Below are 17676 nucleotides of genomic sequence, written 5' to 3' on the forward strand. Positions count from 1 at the left end.
CTTGGTTTCTCATCTTTTAGATGTAACAAGAATACCTAAACAATCAGGCTGTTGTAAGGACTGAATGATATAAGTCCTTTCAATTGTCAAGCATACAGTCTCATCTGTGTGCCTGTACTTGACAACTACGCTTCACAAGTATACCCAAGTCACATTTATTTACTCTGTTAATGAAAGAGTCTTGCTTATCCTCAGATTTGCACTACTTAGCACACTCACAGGGCAGAACCTGGTGCTCAATCCTGTAGAACTGAGCTGGCACCAGGCACCCAGCTCAGAGCCCTGCTATACCACTGGCATGTAAATATGGCAGCCTTTTCCTTCCAAGAGTTTTAGACCAGCAGAAGGCTTACAGAGGTCTTACACAGAAGTGTGGAGAAGCCTGGAGAAGGACAGACTCAAATCCAAGGTGAAGGAAATGTGTGGATCAGTGAGGACAGAAGTCATCAGTAGTATCTGGTGCCCTAGTGGCTTCTTTACAAGTAATTCCATCTTAGAACATTTGTTCTAAATTTTTGGACTTGGTCCACGTTGTAGTGGACAATTCAGATTTGTACAGAAATAATTATAATTCTAGCCAATTAGTTTGGCAGATTTATTGTTCTGAAGCTAAGACTGTCTACGCACTTTGTAGTCAGACATATGAACACCAATGAATTTGCACTTCCTAGCAGTAATCTTGGAATTTTCAAGGTCAAGTTTTCCCATTTATTTAAAAAAGAAAAAGGTAACTATTTCTGCAAGATGTTTTGATATAAAGACTAAAGGAGATCAACGTAAAGTCTACATGCCATACTTAGGAAATCAATCAATCAACAGCTATTATGATAGTAATCATCAGCAAACTGTAGCAAAAATGGGAAAGACTGGTGGAAAGCGAACAGGCAACAGACAGAAGATTCTTGGGAAGAGGATTACAAGCAGCTGAACCCTTCAGGAAAGGAGCAGAGTGCTGGACATCCTGGAACAAGGGGAGATGACTGTGTGTTATCAGACTGTATTATTGGAGCAGAGAGAAAAGAAAGCTAATAGGAATCACGTTTGGGAAGATAAGGTCAAGGGCCAAACCATAAACCTCATTGAAGTTTAAGACCCAGAAACCCACTGGGGTCATCATTTCAAATACCAGGGATTCTATAATAGAATAAGATATAACTATAGCTGAATGTATATTGAGTATGAGATAAAAATTCACCTTTTTTCAGGGGTGCCTGGCTGGCTCAGTGGGTTAAAACCTCTGCCTTTGGCTCAGGTCATGATCTCAGTCAGGGTCCTGGGATTGAGCCCCACATCCGGCTCTCTGCTCAGCAGGGAGTCTGCTTCCTCCTCTCTCTCTCTCTCTCTCTGCCTGCCTCTCTGCCTACTTGTGCTCTCTGTCTGTCAAATAAATAAATAAAATCTTTAAAAAAAATAAATATACTAAAATCATTGAATTACACACTTCAAATGGGTAAACCTTTGGTATGTAAATTATATCTCAATGAAGCTGTTAAAACACAGAACGAAGTAAATAACTTATTTTTAACTGAGATTTCTGGGAACCAATATAGAATAGTGGAAAATGAGAACTTTATAACCTGAGAAACCAGGACATACATTCTTGCTAGCCATTTATAGCCACATGACACTTATAGCTGCTTGTCACTTAGAAGCTGAGACACTTGACAGGGGCAAGTTAGTTCACCATTCTGGTATCATTTTCCTCATCACTACAGTAATACTCTCCTTGCAGTCATGTTAGGATTGCATGAGAAGATAGATGTAAATTCCTAGCACAGTCCCATGACAGCTGCTCAGCAAATGACACTATGATTTTAATTTTATTGTTATTTGTAAATTGCAGCACTCTTATATATTAAGGTTAATGTAAAATGGCATGATAAACCTTTGCAGCTCTGGGTGTGTGAGCTAAAATCCTAGAGCAAGTCAGTTTATGGTCAGGTCAGAGTTGGCAGGCTGACACTTGGGCCATTTTCTAAGTTCTACCCACTAGCCCCTGTTGATACTACTCAGGCCTGCATATACAGAAGCATAAAAAATTCCTTCTTGAATATTTCAGCCAGGGGATGTGACACCAGACAAAACCTTGTTGATTTTCACTTCCCTCTACTGCAAACCTGATATTTCTCACAGAAAATGTACCTGACAGACTTGCTTTCCAGTCAGCAGAGACTTCCATACTCACACAGACTATGCTGCCCTGCATTATTTATATAAGGAAGGTGAGGCAAACGAAAAGAAGCTAAATACAGAAACTGAAATTTCCCATAAAGAACAAAAAGTAGCTTCTAAATTCATAAGATCTACATGCGACAGAAAACAGAACCATTGCCAATAAAACTCGAAGCAACTTTCAACATTTTGTGAAAGTGGAGCCTAAGATTTTGGTTCATTGCTGTATCTCATTTTATTTTATAGGTTCACCTTTTTATAATGAGTGTACAAAACATGCCATAATGTACCAAAATTATTTAAAATTTAACTCTAACCACTCCTAAATGTACATGTCAATATTTTAGTATTGCTCTGGTGATATGATGAAAGACATTGAACCTATAAATATTAAGTATTTGGGGGTCCTGGGTGGCTCAGTCAGTTAAGCATCTGCCTTCAGTGCAAGTCATGATCTCAGGGTCCTGGGATCAAGCCCCTCATTGGGCTCCCTGCTCAACAGGGAGTCTGCTTCTCCCTCTCCCTCTGCCCCTCCCCCTGCTTTTGCATTTGCACTCTCACTCTCAAATAAATAAATAAATAAATCATTAAATATTGAGTGTTTCTTGCATACCTGCCATTTACACATATGTTATCTACCATACCCCACATAACTATCCAGTGAAGAAATTATTGGTATTATCCTTCATGTCTTTGCCAATGAAGAATCAGGCCCAAAGAGAACAAGTGACTTACCTAACGTCATGTAGCTACTAAGTGACAGAGACAAGACTCCAACCCAAATCTGATTTGGGCTAATTTCCCAGCATAATCACTAGAGTACAGTACTTACTGAGATTTCACACAGCTTGAACACCATATCTTAGTATATGGGAATGTAGAATTTAAATATGAGGGGAAAATCTCTGTTAAAATAGCAGAATAAACCTGAGTAAGCAATCTCCCTTTCTCCCAACTAGAAACAACAACCAAAAAAAGATCCAAACAAGCAATTACCTGGCAGCAACCAAAGAAGGGACTATTGTCTATACCCAAAAAGTTCAAAACTTATGGTCAAAGTAGGAAAGGAAAGATTCTGAGGGAAGAGGCAACATACAACACAGTTGGGCAAAACTCCTAAGGACTCTCAGGAAAAGCCTTCAATAAAAAAGAAGGCAAACTGAGTGAGTTCAAATTCTGACTAATAAAAATACGTATCAGAGAAAATAGACAAATGAGGAGCGTGAACAACAGAGCTGACTGACAGAAACAAAGCCTCTAGGGCTGCACATTGACCTGCAACAATGAGTTGAAATCTAAGTGTTCCTCCGTGAGAATCTAAAGTCTACCTCCCAGAAAAAGGAGTGAAACATTATACACTACATTTCGTACACTTTCAGAAGAGCATAGCCCAAGTAAATCTGTGTACCTCCACAGCTGAGTTCTCCCTCCGTCCCTGACAATCCCCAGGGCTACAGAAAAATAGAAAACATATGAAAGACTCAGTCTTGAAACTGTTGTTGGAGGAGAAAAGGCACAATTCTCAAACACAGTGAGACACTTCATCAGACTGAATAGAAGAAGGCTTAGACGGGACCACCCAAGCATAAACAAGATGACAGAATTCACATGGCAAGTAGGCAAAAGCATTGCAGTAAAAAGAAAAAGAAGATCCTTTGCAAGGTGAATACCTCATCTAGAAGAAAACATATCCCCCCAACAAAAAGAAGAAAAGTCAGCACACTATAGAACAAAGTGTTGTGAATATGAACTGTACAAGCAGGAACTGAAAGATGAGAGGATAAGGCAATAAAATGAGACTATTAAAAAAGTGGGAGTGAGAGGTTGCTGACCTATATCTCTATGTATGATATTGTTGAGGATAATACTTATTTAAAAATTAACAAATATATCACTAATTTTCATGAAAAATTATGGGACAAAGTAGACATGTCTGGAAATCAATTAATACCACAGAGGAAGAGATTGAGAAAATTTCAGTGAAAGCATATATGAAACAAAAAATTGACTTAATGGAAGGAAGTCAGGAGGCACAAAGGACACACAAGTGCAAGTTAGTTTAATAATATTTGGTATCCCCGAGGTTATGAATTCAACAAATGGAAGAGAAAAAAAATACATAATACCAAAAAAAAAAAGTGACAACAATGAAATCTGGGAGGTTTCAATGAAATTTGTTATAGGACGCTCACCATGGAGATGCATCCTGGTGAAGAAATTTAAGGGCAAATAAGAACACTCCATGTACCCAGGGAGAAAAAGCAAGTCACCTGCAAAGGGAGAAGTAACAGGTTGGCCTCAGACTTGTCTACTGTACTAAAGAAGAACAGACCATGTCAATAAGAATATGAGTAAAAGAAACTGTTATCCAATGATATTATATTGAGCAGAGCTACTGTACCAATACAAACTAAACAGGAAAGAACCAGAAAACAGATAGATGCCCATGAGCCTTTCTTTGAAAAACTACTTATAAATGAAATACAGCCAAAATAAAGAACAAGAAATGCTGGTGGGCACCAAATACAATTAAATATAGAAATAGGAAATCTATTGTGTGGTTATGCTTACAGGTCACAGTATTATCTTTGTATACCTGGAGCATGTAAAAATACAAATAAAATTGGAAAAGTGAGGAGAATAGAAAAATTGTGTCTGTCTTTCCTAGTGGGGTACCAACAGGGAGTCAAGTGATACAGAGGTAAATTGAAACATAGTTTCAAAAAATTGATTCCAACCTCTGGATGGCTTTCATAACCCTCTTTTTTCATAGCAGAATCTTTTAGGCAATAATATCTCTACTAAAGAAAAGTATATGAATCTGAAACTGCTCCAACTACTCTGAGGTTATCATTCTGAAACATTCTAATACAATTAAACTAAGTGTTTTCATTAAAAACTGTATGGTTATATTTAATAAAAGTAAGATGTTACAAGATTTCTGGAACCATATAGAACAAATGAAAACAGATAATGTCTGGGTCATGAGGATTTCTACCTTTTTTTCCTCTTTCCTCATTCTCATAATAATCTTGCATCATGCTTACAAAAAAAATTGATTTTTGGTAATTTGTAAAAAATGAAACAAAATACAACAGCCCTGCAACTAAGAAATTTTAAATCAAATGCTTTTAAAAAGACTAACACATAGCGATACCTGAAGGAATTTGAACAGAGGGATATCATGTGGAAAAAAAAGTGACCTGAATAAATTAAAGCTAATTAGGAGATACTTCTTGAAGGTAAATACTGTTTTTGAAGGAAGAAATTAGCAAAGATTGACATACAAAAGTGAAAGGGATCTCTGAAAAGATCAAGGAAAGTGCAAAACACATCAATAAAATAGTAAATAGACTCACCTGGACCAATGGTCCTATATTTAGAACAAGTAAAAAAAAAAAAAAAAGTAAGAGGGAGGAAGGAAGGCCAGAAGGGGGAGAAGGAGCAGAGGAAGAGGAGGAAATGGGGGGAAAGAAAGAGAAGGAAAGCAAGGGTTGGGGGAGAGGAAGAGAAAGAAGGAAGAGGAAGAGAGAGCCCTTCTCAGGTTTTCTGGTGTACTAATTATAACAATACTGTGAGTCCTTTAAACAACAAAAAAGAGAGAAAGAGAGGAAGGGAGGAAGGGAGGGAGGGAGGAAGGAAGGAAGAGAGAGAGAGAAAGAAAGAAAGGAAGAAAGGAAGAAAGAAAGAAAGAAAGAAAGAAAGAAAGAAAGAAAGAAAGAAAGAAAGAGAAAGAAAGAAAGAAAGAAAGAAAGAAAGAAAGAAAGAAAGAAAGAAAGAAAAGAAAAGAAAGAAAGAAAGAGAAAGAAAGAAAGAAAGAGAAAGAAAGGATATGGAAGTTTACACAGATTAAGTAACATATCCAGCCAAGTATGTGGAGCTAGTGAATGTCACAGCCAGGCTATCCATCTCACCACCCATCCCCGGCCCCACAAAAAAAGTGGTAGGATATTTCTAGAATGACTTCCAAATTAATATAATTTAAAGACTAAGTGGATCTACACATCCCAGAAGCCTCCCTCATGGGTAGTTTAAAGTAGCTACTCAATTACAAGAACTTAAAAAAGGAAGTAGGACCCATTGACTGGGTTTTGTAGACAAAGAAAAAAATAAGTACAAATTGATACAAATCATCCATATTTAGTTTTCTCTGCCAGGTCACAAAGAAAGATACTTCCGTATACAGGTGTTCACTTTCAAGTTCGAAGTAGTTGGCCAAAGAAGGGTTTAACACTGACCCTCCTGAACCCTGACTTGGCAGCTGTTGGCCTCCTTTTTTTTTTGGTCTACTTTGCTTGTTCTTACAGGAGACATAATTGGACTCATGACGGGTTTTGAAGCATCATTTTAACATCCAAGAAGTATAATTGTACCCCCTAGCCAGGGTTCAGTCTCTCATAGTCCTCTGCCTACACCAAACACTTCTGCTTCAATCTGTTCAGTACTCTCCAAGGCTATAACTTCACATCAGTGAATTTGCCAGGATAGATTAGTCTCTGCTGTGATAATTTATATGTCATCATTATATGTCCTCTGGCATTGGTGGTCATTTCTGACCTCTGCCATCCTCACTTTGCCAAATCGATAAAATCTTTTCCATCTGGAAAATCACAATAGCAACAGCGAAGATTGAAGTGCAGGATGTCAAAGTAGTTAAATTCTTCCACCAAGATGTGACGCATGTGATGGTGCCTTGATTAGAGCAAGTCAACTCAGCAGGCTTAATTTCAAGAGTAAAGAGAAGTATAATCTCCCTTATCCCAAATACTAGACTAGAACCATGTATCAGGTATTAGAAGATCTTGTATACTCAAAATCATTGGCTGATTTCTACTTAAGTCCTAAATAGGGATGTTGAGCTATATTATCATTAACTTAGTTATCTTAAGTGAAAATTAAAAATTTATACAGTCAAGTATTGCTAAGCTATAGTTATCTATAATTTACTATCAATTTTTAACTAAAGAGCATATTATCCTAAACATAATCAGCATAATGTTTATATGCCTTTATCAGGAGGAGAAAGTTGCAATGACATTACGATAGCTATTCCCCATGTATAGGCTGACGTCTTCCTGTTTTTCTTTGTCTCTCCCAGGTGACATTATCACAAACAGATTTTTTTAAAAAATAGAAGAGGAGGGACACCTGGGTGGCTCAGTTGGTTAAGCAACTGCCTTCGACTCAGGTCATGATCCCAGCGTCCTAGGATCGAGTCCCACATCGGGCTCCTTGCTCGGCAGGGAGCCTGCTTCTCCCTCTGCCTGCCTCTCTGTCTGCTTGTGCTCACTCTCGCTCCCCTCTCTCTCTCTCTGACAAATAAATAAATAAATCTTAAAAAAAAAAAAATAGAAGAGGAAAACAAAAGAGGTGACTGGGTTGTTCAGTCAATTAGTGTCTGCCTTTGGCTCAGGTCATGATCTCAGGGTCTTGGGATCCGGCCTGCTTTAGCTCCCTGCTCAGCAGAGAGTCTATTTCTCCCACTCCCTTCGCCCCTGCCTTCCATCTGCACTCTCTCTTTCCCTCTCAAATAAATAAATATTTTTAAATTTTTTTTAGAAAGAAAAGGAGAAAATAGACCTATTCTGAGATTTGGCTAGTTAAAATAAATAAGGTAAGGAGAGCAACTACAAGTTGTTAAAGAGGTGAACTTTGTGAGAAGGTACATTTGAATTAAAACAAAATTTTTTAAAAAGGGAAAAAATGTTTTAGCCATATAGAATACCATAAAGTTTTAAGATAATTGAAAGGGACAGAATAATTTTTTTTTTTCTGGATATACCGAACCACTGTAGTAGAGAATACCAGAGTAACACAAAAATATTAAAACTTGAAAAATCAGATTCATTAAGAGATTAAAACATTTAGAGAAGTAGTTGATGACTAGGTCTACATCAGCCAAACCCAAAGTATTGTGTCAACGCAGTAAATAATCTCTAATTTATAGTGATAGGCCTATGGTGATAGATGCTTTATAAATAACATAAGTCAAATGGAGAAGTGACTTGCCATAGTTGATGATGAATATACAAACGTAATAAAATTATAGCCTTTGCTAAAGTGTCTCCAAATGGAGAAAATAGGATAAGGGCAGGAAAAGTTGCAACTGGAGACAGCTACAGACCAAAGCAAGCAATGGTGAGGGACACACATTGCTTCCTGAGTGACTTTCTCTTAGGGTTTTGCTTTTGCTGATAGTGCTGCTATTATCCACACAGTGGGAGGTCGTGGTTGCCAGTGACCAAGCAAGGAAAACTGGGTCTCAGATTTTTGAGCACAGTATTCTGTTGTGTTTCCAGGGGCTGGAACCAATATCCAAAACTGGCCAGAAAAACATTTCTTTTCAAAAGACTTTATCCATGACAGTTGTTCTGATGATTAATTTTATGTTCAACTTAACTGGGCCCTGGGTACTCAGATACTTGGTCATGGTCGTTCTGGGTATGTCTAGGAAGGTGTTTCTGGATGAAATTAACATTTGAATTGGTAAACGGAGTAAAGCAGATTGTCTTCCTTCAAAGGTGGCTTTTAGGCAGTCAAGGGAAGGCCTGAAGAGATTAGAAAGTCCAGCCCTCCCACAAGAAAGCGAGGGGAAAACTCCTTCAGCCTGAGTGAGTTGACACCTGAGTCTTTTCCCTCTTCAAGACTGAGGTGAAACGTTCACTTTTTCAGGGTCTGGAAGCCTGCCGATTCTCAGACCGGAACTTGAGCCCTCAGCTCTCCTGGTTCTTAGGCTTTTGACCCTGGACCGGATGTACAGCATTGGCTCTCCTGGATCTCTAACTTGCCGACTGCAGACTGGGAGTTCTCAGCCCCCATCATCATGTGAGCCAAGTCCTTATAATAAATCCCTTTCTATACGTCCTGTTGTTTCTGTTTCTCTGGAGAACCCTGACGAATATAGTTAAGTGTCTTCTATCTAACTGGCTAACGGTTCCAGTGGCTGTATTGTCTAACATGATAACCAGATAAAACCCATGCACCACTGTTCATACCAGTGCCTCTCAAACATTACTATGCATAAATGTTCTGGGGGATGTTCTTAAAATGCAGATTCCCATCCATAGGTCTGAGATGGGGCCTGGGACTCTGCATTTCAGACAAGATCTCAGGAGATGCCGACACTAATGCCAATGCTGCTGATCCAGGTACGAATTTTGAGCAGCCAACATGTAGAAACTGCATCTTTACCTCAAAGCAAAGTGACCGAAGACTTGTACAAGGCTAGTAGACTCGGCTACACTATATTCCGTCTCAGGCCTTTTCCTACATGAAGTCAAAGCTGTAGTTAAAAGTATAAATCAGGGGTCATCTGTGAGGGAAATGAATGTCACTCACAGTGGTTGGTCTCTGTTTCGGCTACCAGCAAGCCACAAATTGATGCCTGTCTGTGCATGAAGAAGAAAAATAGAAATGGATAAAAACAAAAGCATTTCCCTTTGGGCAGAAATAATCCACAGTTCCAAGTATTATTTTCTGGCTACATACCATGGCAAGCATAACTCTGTCCTCTAAGTGGAACTAAGTCTGTGCTGCAAACTTTTGCTTTCTCAGAATATTCCCATATCAATGCATTCTTTTGACAAATACCTGAGCTTGCTTGCCTTTCTTGCCAGAACAGAGAAACGGGCATTTCTGAGTTACTTCTCGTGGTATCAAGCCCATCGATAAGAAAGATTATGCCATCCATTAAAATGTCATTTTGCTGATTTTCGAAAAGAAAAGCCTTCATTTGTGACAATTCAAACATGCTCTTCAGTATCCATATTAGAGTTTATAGAAAAGGAAATGCTATCTTAATTTTCCATTTAGTTTTAGGTTAAAATTTTGCAATAAAATTGCCATCACTTGACAAAAGCTCTTGTTAAAGCAGTAAATGCTACTGCATATTTACCTAACAGACACCTGGTTAATGAAACATGAAAAGATTTTGCCATGAATGACAAGAGGCACCTGTAACTTTTATAAGGAAAAAATATGTTCTGCTTTATCCAGACTTCTAAACAGTCAGGCTCATGATTGGAAGTAGCTGCCCAGATTAGAAGACCTGGCGTTTCATCAGATGTATTACCGATTCTTTGGACCGCACAGTATTTTAAACTGTTTTGTGACAGGAAATATCATGCAGGTGTGAAACAAGAGAGTTGAAAGGTGCTTTCACTCACTTTACATTATGAGTTCCATCCAGTGAAACCACTCACTTCTGCTTTTTCCTTTTAACATCATCCTGAGTTTCTCATTTTCTCGGCTGCTTTGGTAGATGCTTTGACACTCGACACTTTAAAAGGAGCAAAAGAGCAAAAGTATTTCTATAGAGACATCTCTTTGTTTCCTAATACCATGAGAGAAAGAAGTCTTCTAGAAAATCAGATGTCCTGATTAGGGAATCTTCACATATGCAATTGTAGTACATTTAAATAGGCGTACCACCAAATCTAGACTGTGTGCAATGTAATATTTCTTTGATGATCCACAAGGCTCTAAAGGTTGCATGACAGATATGTGGAAATACTGGTTAATAGTGCAGTCTAGGGGGTGCCTGGGTGGCTCAGTGGGTTAAAGCCTCTGCCTTTGACTCAGGTCATGATCTCAGGGTCCTGGGATCGAGCCCCACGTCGGGCTCTCTGCTCAGCAGGGAGCCTGCTTCCCTTCCTCTCTCTCTCTGCCTGCCTCTCTGCCTACTTGTGATCTCTATCTGATAAATAAAATCTTAAAAAAAAAATAGTGCAGTCTAGCTGATTAAATGCAACGTGACATTTTTACTGAGTGCCAAGACAATAATGGTACCCAGTTGCTAGACTGCTAAAATAAAGTGAGTTACTGGCTCACATAGGTATTACCTAACATCTGGATCATGCTGTTTCTCAAACATAGAAAAATCATTAGTCTAATGAGTTAAGGTTGCTTGACACCTTATATATATAGGCTCATACATTTAGGTAAATTACTTCAAAGATCTGGAGAGGGTTTTCAGTTTCTAGTTTCCTGAGTAGAACCAGAAAATGCATTTGTACCCAAAGTATTGAAGAAGTTCTGGTGCCACAAAGTGAGTAATTTGAGGCATTTTAACCCCAGAATTAAACCCTCTGTCCTGCATTCTCACATGAGAATCACAAACACTGACCCACTCTCTCACCTGTCCCTCTCCTCCCCAGCATCCCCACTTTTCCCTGCAGTAAGGCATTTCAGCAATAGTAACATTGATTTTAAAAGTCAGGTTTTTGTAACTATTTAATGAAAATAGCATTTTATAGCAGTTTTTATTAATGAAAATCTATGAGTTTATCAAAGTGAACTAACTAAATGAAGGGAATATTTACCGAATGGCTTCTACCAAGTGTCTCCATCGAGTAGGCATTTTATATGCATTATATGCATGATCTTACTTAGTCTCCACCAACAATCTGTAAGGAAGCTATTAATTCCACTATCCATCCTGGTAAGAAAGTGGAGCCTCCAAGAGTGCAAGTGTGTCCCTGACTACAAAACTAGTTACCAATAGAGCTAAAATATAAGCACATATCCATGTAATTCCAATACATATTTTGATCATATCATATTCTCACATATATATGATAAGTTAACTAAAATAAAGCATAATTTAGCTCACCCTAAGCAGCTATATGCTTGGTTTAAATCTATTCATTTATGCAATTAACGAAGTAATATAACTCATTGTTAGAAAACTAGGGCCATAGAGAAAACTGCAAAGAACATAAATATCATCTGTATTCCTGCCACCCAGAGATAATAACTGATAATATTGGGTGATTTTATACACATTTAAATTTTACACATTTAGGTTCATAATGTATCTTCTATAACAATATTTACATGTAATAATATGTCAGGACCGTTTTCCATGTTATTTAGTGTTTCTCAACAGGACTTCCTACCTGTTATTCTATATCATAGAGAAACTATAATTCAGCCTGTTCTCCTTTGTTGAATATTCCTGATGTTTCGAAGTACAATTATCTTTAAAAGTAAAAAATAAAATAAAATAAAATGAAAATGCAATAAGATATAATGAAAACAACTTGGCACTGGAAATACAGAAAATTGAATCCTAGGGTTGTTATTTGCTAGCTCTGAAACCTTAAGAAAGTCATTTAACCTTTCTGTTATTGATTTTTATCTGCAAAATCAAAGAGTTAGAGTAAATAACATTTTTTCATATATTTTAGCTTCTATGATTCTAGGTATACTATCTAAAGTATTCTAAAACTCTGATGCTCAAAGTGGGATATTTGTATACTTGAAGACACAAGCAATTGTTGAGAGAGGGGAGGTTGCAAACATACAAGACTGGATCGATGGGGCAGGCCTCACTTTCTGTTTACCCAATCGACTCAAATGGAGTTGAAATATCATTGTGACAATCACTAATGTATTATGAAATACAATGTGATATATTCATGGATTTTACTCCTTAACAGAAAACTTAGAAATACCAAACTCCAACTCCCTAACATATATAATGCCCTACTGTGTTCTTAGCTATATTCAGTGGAATAGTTTGAGTATTTAAATAGCACTGCCTAAGGCAACTGAAACTGATCTGAAAACACTGCAGTTATGTTAGTAATGCATAAGGTATTTCCATGTAAATGATGCAGCTTGTTGGTGCAGATTTCCCTTGCAAATGTCTTCCTTCTCATGCTATAGACCGTTGAACTGTTCTCTACATTGAAATGAACAATTAGTAATACCTTTCTTTTGTTTCCTAAATGGATTCTTTCAAAAGAACAGAATCTAAAATAAGAACAACTAGTAATAATAATGATGATGATGATGCTTCCTGAGCTCCTGTTAAAGATACGAATTTTAATACCATTAGCAAAAAAATGGCTTTGAGACTCAACTAAGCTTTGTGACTCCTAAGCCTATTTCTTCCTTGTTCTTTTCCTGTTGTTATTTGTCATTCTTTAGTTCGGTTCACTTGCCACCATTTCAGCAGTTACTTTCTCCTGTGGTTGCCATGTTGGAGACAATTTTTCACTCATTATTCCTTTAGTATATTAGCTATTAATGAAATGTACACAACGAATCTATTTCAAACTACCTCTTCCCAATATAAGTTAAACGTGCATGTGTGCAACACGCACACACAGACTGTTACACACGGAAATCCTTGAGATTTCTCATATCTTTGAATGGTTTGCAAAACAATCTCTAAAACCATTGTTGAAATGAGAATCGCCATCTATACCAATGAAGATAGGGTGAATCAGCTGGGAATTGTTCGTTTGGATAGTCAGTCCATGAAAATTAACAATTTTATAGAGTGTGAAACAAAAACTGACTTTACTTCTGAAGAAGTAAAAATTGGTCTGAAGAACTAAGTCAGCCATAAGATACGATGAAATTTAAACAGGGTCTTTAAGACAGTGATTTAATATGCTCTGCCATCCTTCAGGGCTGAGTTTGCATTTGTGGGAATTTACAATAACGGGAAAACAGTGCATTTCTATACATATACCTTTGTGTTTTGTTCTTACCATGACATCTACTGAGACTGGGTTATTCCCTTCAGTAATGAGAATATAAATGAGAATATAAATAGGAATGGTATATGACTTTTATCCAGGAGCTCAAAATATTTTGGTCAAAAGTGAAAGATCCTTAACACAGGAACATAATGTTTCTGAGGGGATTTTTCTTGTCTTGTTTTGTATTGTTTTTTAGAACAAGCCCAACTCATAAAACTATTTGTCAGTTTTCCAGCATCATGCAGATACCAAGGCTAATATTTCAGCATTGATGATATGTTATGTTTGTGTAGAGATTTACAGTTCCTTTCCACACACAATGCCCCATTTGATCTCACAGCAGGCATGGGAAGTGAGTAAAGCAGCAGTCATCCACATTTGAGAGACAAGCCAGAGAAACGAAGTAACTTCTTCAAGGTCACACAAGTAGACTGTGAAAGTCGGGACTCAAATGGACTATTTCCGATTATCAGTCTAATGCTGTTTACACTCTTCTTTCTGACACATACCAAATTCTTTGAAAATGTTGGCCAATTTTACATTAGAATCAAGAATTAAATCCAAGAATCTAACAATGAGATCTAAGAATTAGATGAATGTAGAAAACAAACAATGTATGCACAATTCCCTGCATTTCACCTTTGCTAGTCTCCATTTTACTAATCACTCTGAAAAAAGTACATAGGCCAGGATTGGGTGACACAGAATGATAACTTGAAAAGAAATGTATTTATTGCATTAGAAATAGAAAACCAATAGGAAAATGTTTTACGTCTAGTAAGAAGCCTTATTTAGAAGAAAGAGTTAACAATCTGGAAATAAATCGTTGGAGGTGTTCAAGGGTGTGCTGAAATTAACCTTGTTAGCATGATAAGGGAAAAGAGGCTCTGAAATGGTCCCAAGAGTGAAGTGAGCAGAGTAAATGGGAGGAGCCAGGCTAAGGATTTTCTTTGGCAGAACCTGGACTACACAGGCTCTCCTCAGCACTGCCATGATTAAAGACTCGTCCTTCTGCTAAACACATTGTAAGAATAAAACTTACCTATAAAATAAATAGTAAGTAAGGCAGAACAACAAAAGACAAAGAATGACATCATGAAAACTGTGAGTCAAAGAGGTTGCCATTTTTCTGTGCCTGCACAGTTTTTTTTTTTAACTTCTTAGATTCAAGGGGTCGCCTGGATGTGCTTTCAGCTTTACCAGTTAATGTACTAAGTTTAGTGCTTTGGGCATCTACTCTGTCCTCCTGCTTCTATATGATGATCAATGGGAGGACTCTGAAGACTAGAACTTTGAATAACTTGCTGGTTTGGTCATGGGTTGTGAGTGGTCATGATAGCAGCTACCTTCAGGACTCTTCCTGGTTCTACTGGCCCCAAGTGCACTGGAAGAGCTAAGTGGGTTAGAAAGGAGAGAGGAGACAAGGACATCTCAAGTTGTACGTCACCGCTACACTGGACCAACTGACATTCCAAACCACTTTTGTGTTAAGTCATTGGTCCATACTCTGTAAGGGGAACCAGCACAAAGATGTTTCAATTATCTACAAAAACTCCGGTGACATTGAATTTACCCTTTCTGTGAGCCAGACTTGAACAATAAAAACCTTTGTATGAAAAGAGTAGAAGAAAAAAATGCCAGAATTCAAAATGTCTCCTGGTCAATGCCCTATTTCCTTTAGCACAGAGGGACAGTTTTGCCTTTGTCTGTTACCAGATATGTCCTTCAAATTGAAGCCATCTGTTCCATGAACTTCTAAGACTTGGGCCAAGGGAACTTTAAACCAAAAAACCATTTCGCCAAATGTCAGTCAGAGTGTCTGGCATCTGCCTGAATCCTAAAAGCTATGAATGTGATGTTTCCGAAGTCTGCAGCCTTTTCTGAAATTTCACAAATTGTAGTGTGCACTTAAAAATGTTTGTTTATGTTTTCGATTAGAAAATGAGCAGATATTCATTATAAAACTTTTAAATACAGAAAAAGAAAGAAAAAAATGATTCACCATCTTACCACACAGATAAAGCCACTATTATTACGTTGTTCTGTTTGCCCATCTTTTTTTTATATATTGTTTGTTTTATAAACTTAGCATCATAGTCTACCTACTGCTGTGTATATCTGCTCCTCCCTATATATTTTCCATGTCATTTAATAGTCTATTAAAATGTTAATCTAGTACAAGGCAGTGCCACTATTAATCAGTTCTAAAGTGATGCACATATGGATTTTTTCCAGTTTTACAAAGAATGTTTTAGAGAATGACTTTGTTCATATAACGTGATGTGTATTTTTGATCTCTGTCCTTTTGTTTTCTAGAATTGTCGTAACTCTGACAAAGATCGATGAATATTTACAGAATTCTGATACATTTTGTGAATATTGACTTCTGGAAAGTTAGTACTCTCTCACAAGCAGGGTGTGTAAATGAGGAGCTCTGTCGCACCATACCCTGTCCACAGAAGAGCTATCCTGGAAGGATATCCGAAAACCATCCAAGTATTGTTAGTTTGAATCTCATTAGTGAGATTAATCATTTATGTCTCTCTCTCTTTCTCTCTCTCTCTCTCTCTCTCTGTCTCTCACAAATGCTGCTTCCTTCAACAGGAAAATAATCTAAATTCTGTGACACACCCTGTTCCACAGCCTGCCCTAAGCTGGTCACCTAGGATTCATTGGAGGACTTCTGTCCTGATCTCCTCTACCCACCACCTGGTATTTTAGCACTTCTCGGAAGGGAAAGAGCATACCAGTGCTCAGCGGCCCTCTTCCATCTGATTATGCCTAAAGCATGTACGGCAGAAAGTCCTCAACATTTGCACCTTCTTATAGTTTTCAGTTATTGCAGGTTTTCTCCCATTTTTTTTAAATATTCTATCTTTTAATTTGCATTACTTTCAGTATTTTTACACTTTTCATTTGTACTTCGTTCCACTTTTGAGCCTTCAATGTTCTGTAGTTTTGTTTTGAGTGATCAGTGCTTTCTCTTCTCTCAAATGCAATTTCAGCTTTTATTTTTTTTTAATTTTTTATTTTATTTTATTTTTTTAGGGCCTTCCCCCATCAGCATCCTTTCCTTCCTGCTGGAGACCTATTCTTCCCAGTGGAATCCTCTTTTCCAAACATTTACTAAAACTCAGTTTTTTTCTCAGCCAGCCATGAATTAATCCCTGAAAGCTAATATAATCAATATATTAGCTCAACAACTCATGCTATGCTTTCTTTTATTTAAATATTTTAAGAGAAATTAAAGAAAAATAATAGCCTTCCAAGATCCAGAGAAATGAGTTAATGATAGATGTGGGGGAAACACTTTGGATCTGAGAGCCTCATTCAGTGCTCCTGAGAACTTCATGCTGCTGTCATTGGAAAGACCGGGACTTTGCCTTAAAATGTAAATCTAATTTTTAAAATATATGAATCTGAATCCCAAACATATCTTTACTTTTCTTAGGCTCTGAACTCCATACTTATTTCCATTTTTAGCAAAATAAAATCCTGTTTCTACAAAATGGCTAGCATTCACAGTTTTGTTTCCTCAGTTGGTTTCAGTCTGTTAAGTTCACTGACTACTGAACAGGGCCTACTCTGGAATTTTGTGACAAGCTCAAGCTTATAGTATTTTGAAAGGAGAAGGGTTTCACAGAACTAGAACAAATTATCCTCAAATTTGTATGGAACCACAAAAGACCCCAAATAGTCAAAGTGATCTTGAAAAAGAAGACTAAAACGGTAGGTACCACAATCCCAGATTTCAAGATATACTGCAAAGATCTAGTAATCCAAAGAGTATTGTAGTGACACAAAAAAATGGGCACATAGATCATCAGAAGAGAATAGAGAGTCCAGAAATAAACCCACAATTATAATGCCAATGAATCTATGTCAAAGGAGGTGAGAATATACAATGGGAAGGCAGTCTCTTCAACAAATGATGTTGGGAAACTAGACAGTTACAGGCAAAAGAATGAAGCTGGACCCTTTTCTTACACTATACACAAAAAATAAACTCAAA

Source organism: Martes martes (assembly GCF_963455335.1).
Source record: "Martes martes genome assembly, chromosome: 1".
Classification (NCBI taxonomy): Eukaryota; Metazoa; Chordata; class Mammalia; order Carnivora; family Mustelidae; genus Martes; species Martes martes.